Source organism: Rhipicephalus sanguineus, chromosome 11 (genome assembly GCF_013339695.2).
Source record: "Rhipicephalus sanguineus isolate Rsan-2018 chromosome 11, BIME_Rsan_1.4, whole genome shotgun sequence".
In the NCBI taxonomy this organism is placed as follows: Eukaryota; Metazoa; Arthropoda; class Arachnida; order Ixodida; family Ixodidae; genus Rhipicephalus; species Rhipicephalus sanguineus.
The window spans coordinates 51,712,399-51,726,578 of NC_051186.1; the positions used below are offsets into that span (position 1 = coordinate 51,712,399).

The following is a 14,180-nucleotide window of genomic DNA, read 5'->3' on the forward strand; positions in this document are numbered from 1 at the left end:
CTTGGTGTTCCCTGACTACTGTGCGATGGAGTTAGGAGAGGCCAGGATAGACGCACATCATTATCTTTGTTTATTGCTAGCGTGCATGCTTGTTGACATCCGACCGTCAGTTCGTACGTGTTGCATATCGTGCTTTAATTGTGGTGTTAATTCTAATGCGGCCGGACCGCTCGCACTGAGCTTACAAGAGTGCCCCCTACCTCTAGGCCGCACACCTTGATTTAACAGCACTAACATTGTTTCATTTCGTTGTTGCTGCAAGTATAAATTCTGAGTGAACAAAGCAGTACAAAAGCGTGCACTGTCGGCGCAGAGCATTACGACGTTCGGCGACGAGTATGGCGAGTACGAACAAGGTTCTGTCTTCGGGAGAAGAAGCGGCGCGGCGGGAAATGTGATGGGAATTCGCTAGAGCATATGGGCCCAACGATGACGGGCCGACCCCGAGTTTCGAGTGAGAGAGGCGTGTCGCCGCAACTGCACGACAAAACTCGTCGGGAAGAGAGACGTCGGCCGCCCAGCAACGAAGGGAATCCGATCCTGACTTGCGAGTGGCCAAAGCAGGAGCTCACGGACCGTTTAGCGGCGTCATATTATCATCGCTGTATCGACAGCTAAAATAATACTTAGTAAAAAACGCACCCCAAAGCCAAGGAAAAGGCACCAGCTCCGCAGTTTCATCAGTCTTCGCGACGCCAAGTCAGTGAAGCTGTGCTAAATTTTACCCTTGAATGTTGCATTTGTGCGCTGTGACGTGCAGCTCATGCAGTCACTGCTTCATCGCAATGCCCACTGAATACTTTGTAATACCAAAGGAAACATGGCACTGCCGCAGAACCCAACGACGGTCGGAGTGCCGCCGCGGCCGCGTCTTCGTCGTCTAGGCAACCGCGACCGCAGCGCGCGGAGCAGCTCTGTGACTTTTTTTAACGCGCGGCCGAAATACTCTCCCTCAATCAACAGCGGTAAAGTGTTCTAGAAAGGGGTAGTGGGCTGACTGGAGGCTGTGCACTGACGCACTTTATGTCTCACCTGGTAGATGGCGCCACCACCGCCTGCAATGTAAGCGACGCGTTGCTATTCTAGAACACTTTAGCGTTGCTGCCCTCAGCGTGAAGGTTAGTTTGCCAGCGCTTCAAGCACAAACTACTCTTGTGCAACACCTGTACATAGCCATTTTCGTTGCTTTTTTTTCTTTTGCGTGAGCATATTCTTGCTTTGGCCGTTGTTCTGGCGCATGAAGTATCGCTAAACATGAGCGCGTCATCAGCGGGCGCCGGATGCAATATATGCTCTAAACCGCCAGTTTTGTATTGCAGTAGCGAGCTCTCGCTTAAAAAAAAAAAAATCTCGCAGTTTTATTGCGTTTAGATAATTAATTAATTTATGGGGTTTTACGTGCCAGAACCACTTTCTGATTATGAAGCACGCCGTAGTGGAGGACTGCGGAAATTTCGTCCACCTGGGGTTCTTTAACGTGCACTGACATCGATTGCCTTTAGATAAAAGAGACTAATATTTTCATGCTAGCGTTTGTACTCGGTAGTCTCTTTAGTGAGGTCATACTCTCACTAAATAAAACAATATTACTACAAACTTAAGCACCTTACGCGCTCTCAGTTGATATATTCTCCTGAAAAGTGCAAGAAAATGTGTGGGAGTGCACAGCAGGAAAGACCTATCCTAATCATGCCCAAGAAATAAAAGACCGAAAGTAAGGGTAGACCATGCAATCAGATTTTGCTTCTTGAAGACCCCTCACATGCTGGAAATTATATTTGTGTAAGAAATTGCATGCAAACACCGCTATCAGTTGAGTGCAAAATTCAGTTAGCAATTCTGCTGACACTATATAATATGCCTAAAAGGTTCATATGCACTCTTTTCTACAGAACTATTTGTCCGCACTCCTGTATTTAGAAAAATGAATTTGTAATGAAGGTGTGGAAAAATGTAGACAACAATCGTTCGCGGAAATAAGTGAAAAGTTTATTTGGTGGGGCAGCACAATGACCTTATATACTCCACAAAAGCCATGCGTATCAATCACTTTCATTTTTTTAGGGGCGAAGCTCCTTAAGGCGGCACCCGTTCGTCCCTCGTAGTCGTAGTCGTAGTGAGTAACCAGTCTTACGCTTTGACCTCCAAGGTGGTGCCGGTGGGAGATTTTTCCTGTGCGTTGTTGAACAATAAAAAATTCGCAGCGTTAGCTAAAAGCCGACTTCTTCTGTCTCTCATTCCCATTAGCAGCCATTCTTTACCTCCAAGGTAGTGCCTGGTGAGATTTCTCCTGTGCGTGATTAAACAATAAAAATTTTGTTCAAAACGCCGTTGATTGATGAAATAAACCAACGAAAGACGCCAGATGTTCTGTAAAAGCAAAACGAAAGAACGCCAGATGTTTCTAAAGCAAAACGAAAAGGCGCCAGCTGCTTAACGAAAGACGCCAGACGTTTTCTAAAGCAATGGTTTTCTAAACAATGAAAATTCACAGCGTACATGTAAAATTAAAGTGAGCTGCAAGTCGTCATAACTCATCGAACCTTTAGTATAAACGCGCCCGATCTCACGTCGGTGATGATGTACTGGGCAGAATTCACGGAAGATTCACGGTTTACCGATGAACCTCCGCAGCTTCGCCCACTCATCATCATTCACTCCGTGGATATGCTGTGATTTTTGCTCTTTTTTTTTTTCAAAGTGAACACAGATGGAAAAAAGCTGAAATACCTTGAAGAGGGCCTTGCCCCATTTTGTACTGATCAGCGTGTGCGGCAAAAAGCATGTCTCCTAAAACAGCCCAATAGATGCTAGAAAAATACTCACAAAGAGACGCTAAATATTTTCAATAGCATACTTAGCATAGCATAAATTTAAAAAGTTCACAAAAGCACATGAATACTCAACACATATTGTTCACACAATAAGTGAAGACACTGAATCAGAAGAAATACTAAAAAAATGACAAATAATAGACACATTTCCATTCAAACACATGCATTTTTATACAGATCTACTGACGTTCTGGTAGATCATATTAATCGCACTGTTGATGGTACGCCAAGGACCAAAGCCACCATTCACAATTGAATTAAGGGTTTATTGCTATAGTATGCATGGCGAGTGGCAATTAACATACTATCTTGCTTGTTTGTCAAATCTGGCATTTTCTTGTATTTGGGTCAGTGAAACAGAAAAAGAATATTCAGAGAAGATTCATACTTCAAGTTTAACCTACACTTGTAAAATCTAAACGCAGGAACAATAATAAATTTTTAAAAATCTTCTATAGCAAGGAAAAAAAATTTAAGTGCAGCGGCTTATCTTGAAGTGCTTTGCTTTTTGGCGTTTGCCTGCTCTGTCTGTGTTTAGCCCCTTAATGTAAAAATGAAGTCGCGTAACAACATAGAATTGGATTATTTTTTGAGAGAGCATTGAGGCATGGCTTCGGCACCCAACCTCTTGCCAAAGCCTTGCTTTCACAATGGTCAGCACATCTAAAATGCTGTCTGCACGGAGTTCTTCACATGAAAAGCAGCCCGTGAACAAGCCTTGCTACCAATCTACATTATTCACAACTACAGGAACTGAAAAATGAAACGTATTGACGAAGCAATGCTCGGCCGAAAACCTGCAGTGACGACGAAACACAGCAGCAGCCCTACAGCAGCGGGGCGAAGGCTCCCAATGCTGACGATGGTAGCGCCGCCACGCGGGCACTCAGGAAAACGAAAACTCGTTTACATTTTTTGCGCCGCGGCAACGTACCCTCTCCCCGGAGAGTGGGCTCACTACCCAATATTCTAGAACACTATAGCGGTGGTTTCTGGAGGTGCCAACACGCGACTTAGACTTTGAATTCGTATTTTTATGTTCTAAAATGCATCAAAATGTCCGAGATTGTGTTTATTGCACAGTAAATTAAATTTCTGAGCCCAGACTGGCATGGTAAATTTCGTTGAAGCGGAACGGCAGCAGAAAAAATGTTCGTTGTGGCGAGCATATTTATGCATTGACTCCTATGGACTGTTGACGGGGAACCGAGAATTTTTCGTTGTACCGGAAATTTCGTTGAAGCGGAGTTCGACTGTACTAACTTTCATCAAAGATATGACAATCATGATAATAATAATGATGATAATAATAATAATAATAATAATAATATCTGGGGTTTAACGTCCCAAAACCACGATATGATTATGAGAGACGCCGTAGTGGAGGACTCCGGAAATTTCGACCACCTGGGGTTCTTTAACGTGCACCTAAATCTAAGTACACGGGCCTCAGACATTTTCGCCTTCATCAAAAATGCAGCCGCCACGGCCGGGATATGACAATCATACAAAAAGGTCTGCTTGCTATAGGCACTGGGCGGCCGTCGTAAGGCGCCAGCTACGCCTCTCCCGAAAAGCACCCCAAGCGGCGGCAGGGACAGCACTGGCATGTGAAGCAGACGACGCGGAGCAGGCTCTGCTACTTTCGGCACGTATTCAAAGAGAAGCGCGGCGTTTCTTTTTGAGCAATTCGAAGATGTATGCTGTTGCGTTCGTAGCCCATAGGCAAAGAGAAGCGGTAGCAGCAGTGTTCTTTTGAACAATGCACGAAGTGTTCGACTGTCGGACATGTGTTCAGACAACGGGGCCCGTTGTCGCGCTTCAGGCAGACTCTCGCGCAGTCATTTGCGGTCGTGGATGCGTTTAATGGCCGCCAAGTCATCTAGAAAGAATGACACAGTGTCTCTCTCATGTCCACACCGATGAGCGCTGTCGTAACATCAAACGAGTCAGCTTCTTTGCGTGGTGCTGTGCTTGTAGGCCTTTGTTTTCGTTCGGAGACGAACCAGAGGGGGCACGATGCCTCCTCCCTTTCGGGACTGCAAATGAGGCAGGCCCGATTGGCGACACGATGTAAAATAAGCATCTTTGCATTTTAACTGCCGAACTCGCTGTTCCTCATTCTTGTCTGGAGGGCCCCTGGCGCGAAGGCAAGTCCTGACAGTGCAAGTGCAGCCATGGCGCTGCCAGTTGTTTTGCGCTGCAGTTTCAAAGACTTGACCAGCTGGCGTACGCGTTTTCGTGCGTCTGCTCTAGAGAAGGGTCTCCGCTTGCACGAAGCAGGTCACGTGCACGACATCACGGAATATAAAGGCGACAACGAGTGCAAATAGCATTGCAAGTGTGCCCCGCAGATGAAGCTTAACGCGATAAGCTACGATGTGGAGCTTGATGTAAGTAGCACCATTTCTATTTTTTAAATGTGAAGCATTTCTTAGCGAACCCTGGGCACTTTGGGCGTTTCTATTTAGGTATCTGTTTATCTAGCCGCCTACGTCTGGGTGCTCTCGTGATTGCCTCCTTAACTTGGTGTAGACCAAAATTGGCATGGGAGGGTAAGCGGATTTGACGAATATGACTGGCTGCTCATGACATGAATAAAGTGAAAATCCTGTCGCGTACGTCGTCAAACCATCTCCTCCATACACGTGTAGCACATACCCGTTTACCACGGGCATCGGTGTACGGGTATGCGCCACAAGTGATTGACAGTTTATATCTACCCAGGAACGGCGAGAACAGACATTGGTAATTAAAATGCAAGAGCGTTAAGAAAAACTGGCAACGTCAGCGTTGACCCGACGAATGCACTGTGAGAATAAAAATTAGGATCCCAGCAGGAATCGAACGCAATGGTTCTGCGTGGCAGTCAGGTATTCTACCACAGAGCCACGCCAGGTCTAGAACCTGCTTTGGAAAAACACCCTATGCAGGCGTAATGTCGGTGCAACGTCAGTTGTGGTTGTGGTGCTGGCTATCTAATTTTATAACAAAACAATGAAAACTACATATGTGCTCCTATGATACAGGCGTCATGTCAGGTTAACGTCTGCGGTTCCAGTGTTTGCTCTGCTTTTATAGCAGCGTAATAAACGTTACATTTGTATTCCTATATGATTCAGCAAGTTATATTCAAGCGTTTCTCGACCCCGGAGGAATACGCAAACGAAACTTATGTATGATGTTCACATAATCGCACCGTAAAGTGCACTTCACTGTGAAAATACTGACGTATGTGCTGTAACGTGGGTGCTGACGTTACGTCAGACCATAAGTTACCCTTTGAACGCCAGTGTAGTCGACGTGCCTGGTAAGACATCGATGTGTACACAACTACTGCACTTACAAAAACACGTCGGTCCACCTCGTAACGCTTGGCTCAACACACACACAAAAAAAATGCTGCATAGAACTACTCGCTGACTGCTTCGCATGAAACCGATTCCCACAAGGCGCGGGTTCTGCCGAATATTTAATACCTTGTTATTCTGTCTACACGTTAACATTGTCTCCCAACATTTAAAAAGGATACACTACGTCTCCTATTCGATTTTTGGCTTTCTTTACGCAATGCTTGGCCGATTGCACATGTTGTTCCGTTGTACATCTTGCAAACTCCTGTTCCCGTTTTGCTTTCCTTTTCGATGCGTCGCCGATTCTAATATTTCAACAGCTATCTTCAGTCTATGTATTTCATGTAGCTTGACGCAACGAGGGCCGTCGATGGCGGCCGGTGCGTGAACAAGGCCGTCGGCGACGGTGATTGCAGACGGGAACCGATGGAACTGGATCTACTCCCCAGATTTACCCATGTTTGCACAGCTGTTTGTGCAGCCTACAGCGCAGCCTGTCTGCTCGGGCTTGGTTCCCGGGGCCTTTCGGCAGCGCAGGACACAAGCGACGTGAGCACAATGAAGCGCAGCCAACATCCAGCACTGCGTCCCCGCAGCAAGCGCCTGCTCCTTTCAGGCACTCACATGCCAGTAGTTCCGCGCCTCCACCGAAAGAGGCACCACCAGTCCAAATTCGCCCCGCGCCCGGAGCCTATTGGCCGCGAGATCGAGCGGAGTCGCCACATGGCGGCTACTGGCTGAAGCGCGCCTAGTGTGGATTGCTCCCTGCGTCGTCTGCTAGCCACGTCATGTTTGCACGTGCGCGTATGTCCTGCAAGTTCTCGAAGGGCGGTTTATTCAGTTATGTTAGTGCGATTTTAACTGCTCGCACGTATACCTAACATGGTGTACAGAAGCAAATGGGCTTGCTTGGCTGCATGCGCATTGTAATAAGGGCAGTGAGTGCGACTTTCGAGAGGGCTGTGTATTGGTGTCGTACCCTTCGTTCGCCAAAATCATTTCAGTGTTGGTGCCGCTTTCTGGTTCAAGCACATCCTAAAGTGCGCTTGGCATAGTCCTAAACATGAGGAGCATTAAATAGTGTGTGAAGGCACCGTTTTAGCGACTCGTTAGTAAAAAAAACGAGGCTCTGGGCCATGCACTTTCGCGTTGTTGTTAGGTGTATAACTGCGGGACTGTAGTTCATCGGTTATGCGATGAGCTTTAGTTGTGCTTAAGATGTCTTTTTATTGCACGGTCATGGTCCCGCTACAGCGAAATACTTCTATCAAGTGAAATCTGACACTTTGGTACTCAAACTGTCCCCCCAAAAAACAGACAATGGAATGACACGGCAGTGATAAAACGGAGTTGCCGCATGCAATTTTAGCTTGGGGCGAAATTTGTGCAGAACCACCTGTGTGCTTAGATTTAGATACGCTTTGAAGAACCCAAATGTTCGAAATTAATCCCGACGGCATGCCTTACATTTCTGTCGTATATTTTCACGCAAAACATCACCCTTTTTTTTCACATTATCTTGAGCGTTTGTGTGGAGTTGTTAGAAATAGATGGAAGGCAGAGGACATTATTAGTTTGAAAAAATGAAGACACTGATTCCATAAAATAACTGGACCTTTGTTGCATCACTGTCATGCACGTAATCAATCGATGAAAGCTCTGTGCTAAACTCTCACCTTTTTATTCTTTTACTGGAGCAAGAACAAGTGCGTACGCGTAGAACGTCTCCGTGGCGCTAAAGCGCTGTCAATCACGTAGCTTTCCTGACTAAAGTTATCAATTGTCCAACATTTCATGGAAAACTGAACAATAAAAAAAAAATGCATATGCGTATTCGCCCGAACAGTGCTGTTGAACTCATTGCACATCTGTCTGTCTGTCTGTCTGTCTGTCTGTCTGTCTGTCGATCCATCCATCCATCCATCCATCCATCCGCCTACATCTGGGTGCTCTCGTGATCGCCTCCTTAACTTGGTGTTGACCAAAAAAATTTGGCAGATCTCACGTACCGTGGGAATCGATGTTATGCGAAGCATGCGCGTGATGGTGACTGTGGCGTAATTCTTTACAGTGAGTGAAGCGTTACGGAATGACGCTAAAGAAGTGTGGAAGTGGTATACGCACACTCATATGTTAAAGAGTCGCATATGTATTACATAACCAGTTGTTTACAGTTGCGTAACGATGCCAACAGAAACATGGGTGTTACCAACACCAGATGCGGTAAGCTGACATGTAGTGCTTATATTCTTCAATACTGTATAGTGCGAATCATAACAGCACAAAGACGAAACACATATGCACAGGACAGGCGTTACTCGCAACTAAGCTTAATTCAGGAAAGTTTCCCTGGATATACACACAGCCGAGTGGCATGCGCAGACGCACTGCACGTACGTTACAGTCACACTTGCAGTTGTGTAGTGAGGTGCGAGGTATAGCACAGCTGGTGGAAATCCTGGATGCCTCTTACGATGAAACCATCTATGATGCCTCCGGTCCTGAACGTGGCAGCCAGGATTCTTGATGCCCTATCCATATTCAAGCCTTCTTTCGCACAGTATAAAGACCAGGCGTTGTTGGCTCTTGATAAATCAATGTTGAAGTCACCGGTAATGTTGAGAGGTCTGGTTCCCTCGGCAGGTTTATTTGTAGGAAGCATTGACCCCAGTTTTTGCTTATATGGCGTGGCCCACGTTGCGGACAACGTGAACAAGTGTATGGTAGTTAAGCGTCCCCCCCCCCCCCCTTCCAGGGGTCTTCAGTCTTCAGCTTCCTCACTATCCTTGCGTCCGCCGCGGTGTTGTAGTGGTTACGGTGCTTGGCTGCTGACCCGAAGGTCGCGGGTTCGACCCCGGCCGCGGCGGTCGGATTTGGATGGAGGCAAAATGTTAGATGCCCGTGTACTGTGAGATCTCGGTGCACGTTAAAGAATACCAGATCAAAATTTCTGGAGCCCCTCGCTACGGCATCTCTCATAATCATATCGTAGTTCTGGGGCAGAAAACGCCAACAATTATTATTATTATCCATTTCCTTGCCTGTCAATATGTGTGTTCGCGGTTACTGTGTTGGTTGAGACTTTGTATCACCTGTGGCACATACCCGAATAACATGAACTCTGGTATGCGGGTATGTGCCACACGTGACTGAGAGAAAGGGTTTCATGACGTACGCGACAGGTATTTTGCGTTATTTATGTCATGACCAGTGAATCGTGTTCGTCATACACTGATCCCCTGCTGTGCCAATTTTGGTATATTACAAATTATGGAGACGACCAGGAGAGCGCCCAGATATAGGCGGCTAGATAGATAGATAGATAGATAGATAGATACGTAGATAGAAACGCCCAAAGTGCCTGAGGTTCGCTAAGAAATGCTTTGCATTTAAAAAAAAAACACTTAGTACAAACCCCGCAGAAGCAGCAATAAAACGTGTGAGGAATAGCGACGTACTGCACAATTAACTTGAGACGTGTCTACGGCACGCCGACACGGCGTCCATCACTTCGCAGCATCTTCGACTGCGTCCGTCTAGGGTTATCCAGCGGTAGTTGCTAGTAAACAGCAAGAATTCCTGTCCTATAAGAGCAGCAACTGTCAAATCCCAGATAAAGCAAAACATACATTGTGGGACACTACGGCACAGACGCCATACAGTGGCCAGGATCATGGCGGACCGCCCGAAGGACGGCGTCACCATAGTTGCTAGTGCTGCTCACAGCACCGTGTTGATGTCATGTGAATACAACCTATACACCAGAGCACGCCTGTCTCGCACCCAGGCTGCTGGCGAGCCGAGCGGATACTCTCGCACCCAGACGCCAGGCTGACCGGGCTGCCAATGCGCACGCGGGCTGCACCAAGTAAACAGGGCAAGCGGCAGTTCTGAGGCTTTAATGTGCGAAAAAGTACCCATTCACGCCGCTTCAGCGTATCAGAGCTCGTCTGGGCACTACTGCGTCGTCTTTGGATGCCAAAACAAGCAGCGCAACAAGAGAATATTAGCGTTGTCTGCGACGATTACGACGCGCCACGGAAATAGTGCCGGTGCGGTGTTTTCAGCTTCGCCGCGAGTGGATAACTGTGATTCAAGCAAAAAAACTAGGAGCCGAGTGAAAATGCGCGAGTAAGTACACTAACTGCGTGTATTCCGCATTGTGATGCCCACCTATTTCATTTTGCGAACCTAATTTGCGTGACACGCAGCTGGGTTAATTGAAGGCAGGCGCGAGCTTTGTGTGGGAGTGCACTTCATACCTTTGAGCGTTTCCTTTGACGACAATCTAGTGCAAGGTAGTGCTTTCAAGCACAAGCAATCAGCATGCTTTGCCACTTTCAACGTAGTATTAAGCTTTAGTGCTTTTGATGGCATCCACGCCTTCGAGATTTCGTCTTCGAAAGGTAATAAATGGCACGGTGCTCCTCCACAGCTGGCCAGAATTTCGTGCTTTCATTTCAGTGTTTGATGTCCCCAAATTTATTTGGACACGAGGCATCCAGCTGCACATAATACATATATTGGCACGTAAGTAAACACTACTCGCGCCAGTGTCCTTTACGTCGCAGGCGTAGCTAACCGGCTTGACTAAGAGTAGCACAGTTTCGCTTGTAAAGCACCGTCGTTACAAGAATAAAATCGCGCAGGTAGCTTCCAAAAGGGATCGCTGAATGATACTGCAGGTTATACTCTCTGATAGCACGCTTTTGTGTGCAAGACGCATTATTGTAAGAGCGCTCGTGAAACAAAAATTACGTTCCGCGAAACTACCCGTAAAGCGTACTCTAATTATTACGCGATGCATGCTGAAATAATGAGTTTTCACAAAACTTTGTGCACAACTTGTAATATGGGGCAACAAAACATCGTTTCACTCTTTTGTGAGCTGCAATGCAATTAGGATTCACGCGTACTACAGCGAGAACGTTTTTTTTACAAATGTAACAGTGTACGTATCTGACGAGGTTGCTTCCGCAGCCCACTCAGCACGTACTGTATACATGGTGGACTTGCATGAGCAAGATGTTCTTGATGTTCCAATAAAATTAACAAAAATGTCTAGGCTAGAAATGACGCGAAACACGCTCTCCGACGGGCTGAGTTTCGGGAGTTTCACGTTTGCTCTGCTTAGCGTCTGCTGGCGTGGCAGCCCGCGCATGTTGTTTCGTCGCGTGTGCGATAGATGGCGCGACGCGCGATGCAAATATGGCGATGCGCATGGAATTCGCTGTGTGCTGGTCTATAGAAAGTAGGGGGCACAGTGAGAAATTATCTAGACCTTCATTCACTGCACATGTTCACAATGTTGCAGGAGCTGAACTACAGTAAAAAACTGAGTGAAATAATACACACCCAACTGTGGCTTATCGCGTGAAAGAAAACAGTTTATCGGCAAAATTTTGCGGCAAGAAAGGAAGGAAAAGAAAGGGGCAAAATTTTAAAAAACAATTAAGCAGCGCCTTATCCCGTTTACACGCTTGCGTCCTGTGTTCTTTGAGCTGTACCCAAGAATGAACTGCAAACTCGTCCTTAACCCTTTGTTGCATGCTGTCCACTACAGTGGACAAATTTCTGGAATTTTTGAAGCAGCTGCGGTGCCTCGGAGATGTGCACCTGCGTATTGGTAGCTACAGTGGACGAAAGGGGTTTTCATTCGCCGCACTAGATGGCGGCAGGATACCGCGGGTTTTTCTGCACACTTGCTCAAAATCGCAGCCTCCTGCTCCGGCGCGTAAGTCACGTTCTTCTTTACTTTTTTTTCTTATAACTGAGATGAAATAGCGATTTGGTATGCGTTATTGTATGCACGCCATAGAAGAAGCATTCGCAGTCACGAGCCATAAATATTGTGGCTTAGTGAAGTGAATATAATTTTTCAGAACAAATTTTGCAATATGTCTACTGTAGTGGACACCATGCATGGTGGGAGCAATCCCCGCTCACGTGCGGGTTTTGTATGTCATGGCTCTTCCTTTTTGTAGCTTCATATTTGGGGTTGCTGATGTTTCTATTATTGCGATAGCAATTATATGGACATTCTCGGCTGATTTTTGCTGTCGCCGTGATGCCTCGGATATGCAAATATATATCTATATATATATATATATATATATATATATATATATATATATATATATAGATATATATATAGAATCTGAAGTACCTGACCGCGCATTAGAACCAGCAACCCCTCGCTCCCCAGCGCGCTTCGTTCTCAACCACACGCCATGGACGCGCCGGCGCAGAGAGCTACTCGAAAGAAACCATTGACTGGTTCTGAAATCAAGGAATTGTTGGACCTTCCTTTGTCGGAGGATCAAGTGAACGCGCTGCTCGACGAAGACGACCGCCTTGAAAGTAAAGGTGACAGCAGTGATGAAGTAGAAGTAGGTAGATGGAGTTGATAGCAGCGACACCGACGATAATGCCGTGGACACCGACAGCGATGCCCAGGAGTGGGGTTCAAACCTCTCGCAATTTTTTTCAATTTGTCATGTGTACATTTCTGGCGACTCTCATGGTACCGCATCCAACGTTTGGTGTTCATGCATAAATTTGTTCGGGCAAGAAATCTCGACGGCTGAAAAGACTCGCCACTTTCACTAGTCGAAGCTGGTGTTCATGTTGTCCACTGTAGTGGACATTCTGTATCTTATGAAATAAACGTTTGACTTCAACGAGACTTTTTTCTCATCTTTTTCTGAATGCACTATAATAGAAAATTAAAAGTAGGCGGTGTTTACATGCGTAGATTTTTGTCATGCAACAAAGGGTTAAATTACAGCAAAGTCAAAAATCACTATCTATGACGTGCTCTTTTTCACGATGGTGGTGCGACTATTATACGTTATGTCGAACAAGTATGATAAGCCGATTGTCGCGCACTACAACACACAGACCGCATTGACTAGAGCGTTTTATTATGAGGCGATAAACGCGTTTTCCGCTCAACACGTACGTTGTACTGTACATACTTACAAAGGGTTTGCGAGATTCCTACTACACTCACGAGCCTGTCCTTTACCTCTAATCTATGCCACGTTTTTTTTTGTGCATACTGACAAACACAAAAACAAAGTGCAATAATATATGCGCTCAATCATTCAACCTCTGTTAGAGCGTGTGGACTTGCAATTGAGGCGTCGCTGGTCTCGCTGTCATCAAATACCGGAGACAAAGGACGAGGGACTTGTTTTCCCGACCTTTCGGCTTCGTCCCAAGTTTGAATACAAAAAGAAAGGTGATATCAAACAAATACTAAATAGGAGTAAATACCATGCATGCTCAACTCACCAAACAATCGGAGCACATGGGCCTTGAAGTAACCTTGTTGCTCGTCTTGCCATTATTCTTGGTGCCACTTTTTCGAGTCTAAATCCAATACATTTATGGCTAAGAACGTTTTAATCTGGTGCACGCTGAACACAGTCTTCACGTTATCGTCGCGAAAGCACACTAGAGCAAACATCGTGTAAGCAAGCTTACGTGAAGCATCGAGATTACACGAAGCGCGCGCTAAGGCGACAAACACCATGACAAACACAGAACTTTTGGCGCTTTTTGTATTCGCAACTTTCACGGCCTATAGGTGGCGCGACTGTACATCCAACATATGTAAATATGTTGGATGTACAGTCTCTTACTTATGTAAATAAGTAAGAGACGGTTAGAGTATTGGTGGCAGAAAAGTAGAGATAAAGAACAAAAATAAATAATGGGGGGAAAATAAGGTCATTCTGCCTTAAGAGGCAGAGAGATGGACCGTGAATTTATATTTTTTTGGTATAATAACATAGATTTAATCAATGTAGATAAGGTATTAGGCCAACATGAAACAAGGAAGCTTTTTTTTTTTTTTTTTTTTTTCTTCGAGCCTAGTGGGCAGACATGTCACCGCCCCGTTTTAAAGGGGTCGCCCTTTTCGGAGGTGCACTGAGGGACGGGGGCGGAGCCCACTGGCGGAGCCTCGTTGCTTTTTGTTGTTGTTTGT

The 14,180-nt window shown here is 46.0% G+C and overlaps 1 protein-coding gene across 4 annotated transcripts in view; it reads right to left on the reverse strand.

Moving 5' to 3' along the window:
* The window catches only part of LOC119375026 (gastrula zinc finger protein xLCGF3.1-like), a 38,698-nt gene extending 24,953 nt beyond the window's left edge, over positions 1 to 13,745 (reverse strand). For all 4 annotated transcript variants that reach the window (XR_007414444.1, XR_007414445.1, XM_049411001.1 and 1 more), the window contains exon 1: positions 13,484 to 13,745. The gene's annotated coding sequence lies outside the window, so the exon portion shown is untranslated. The remainder of the gene's footprint in view (positions 1 to 13,483) is intronic.
* Between the last annotated feature and the right edge of the window lie 435 nt (positions 13,746 to 14,180).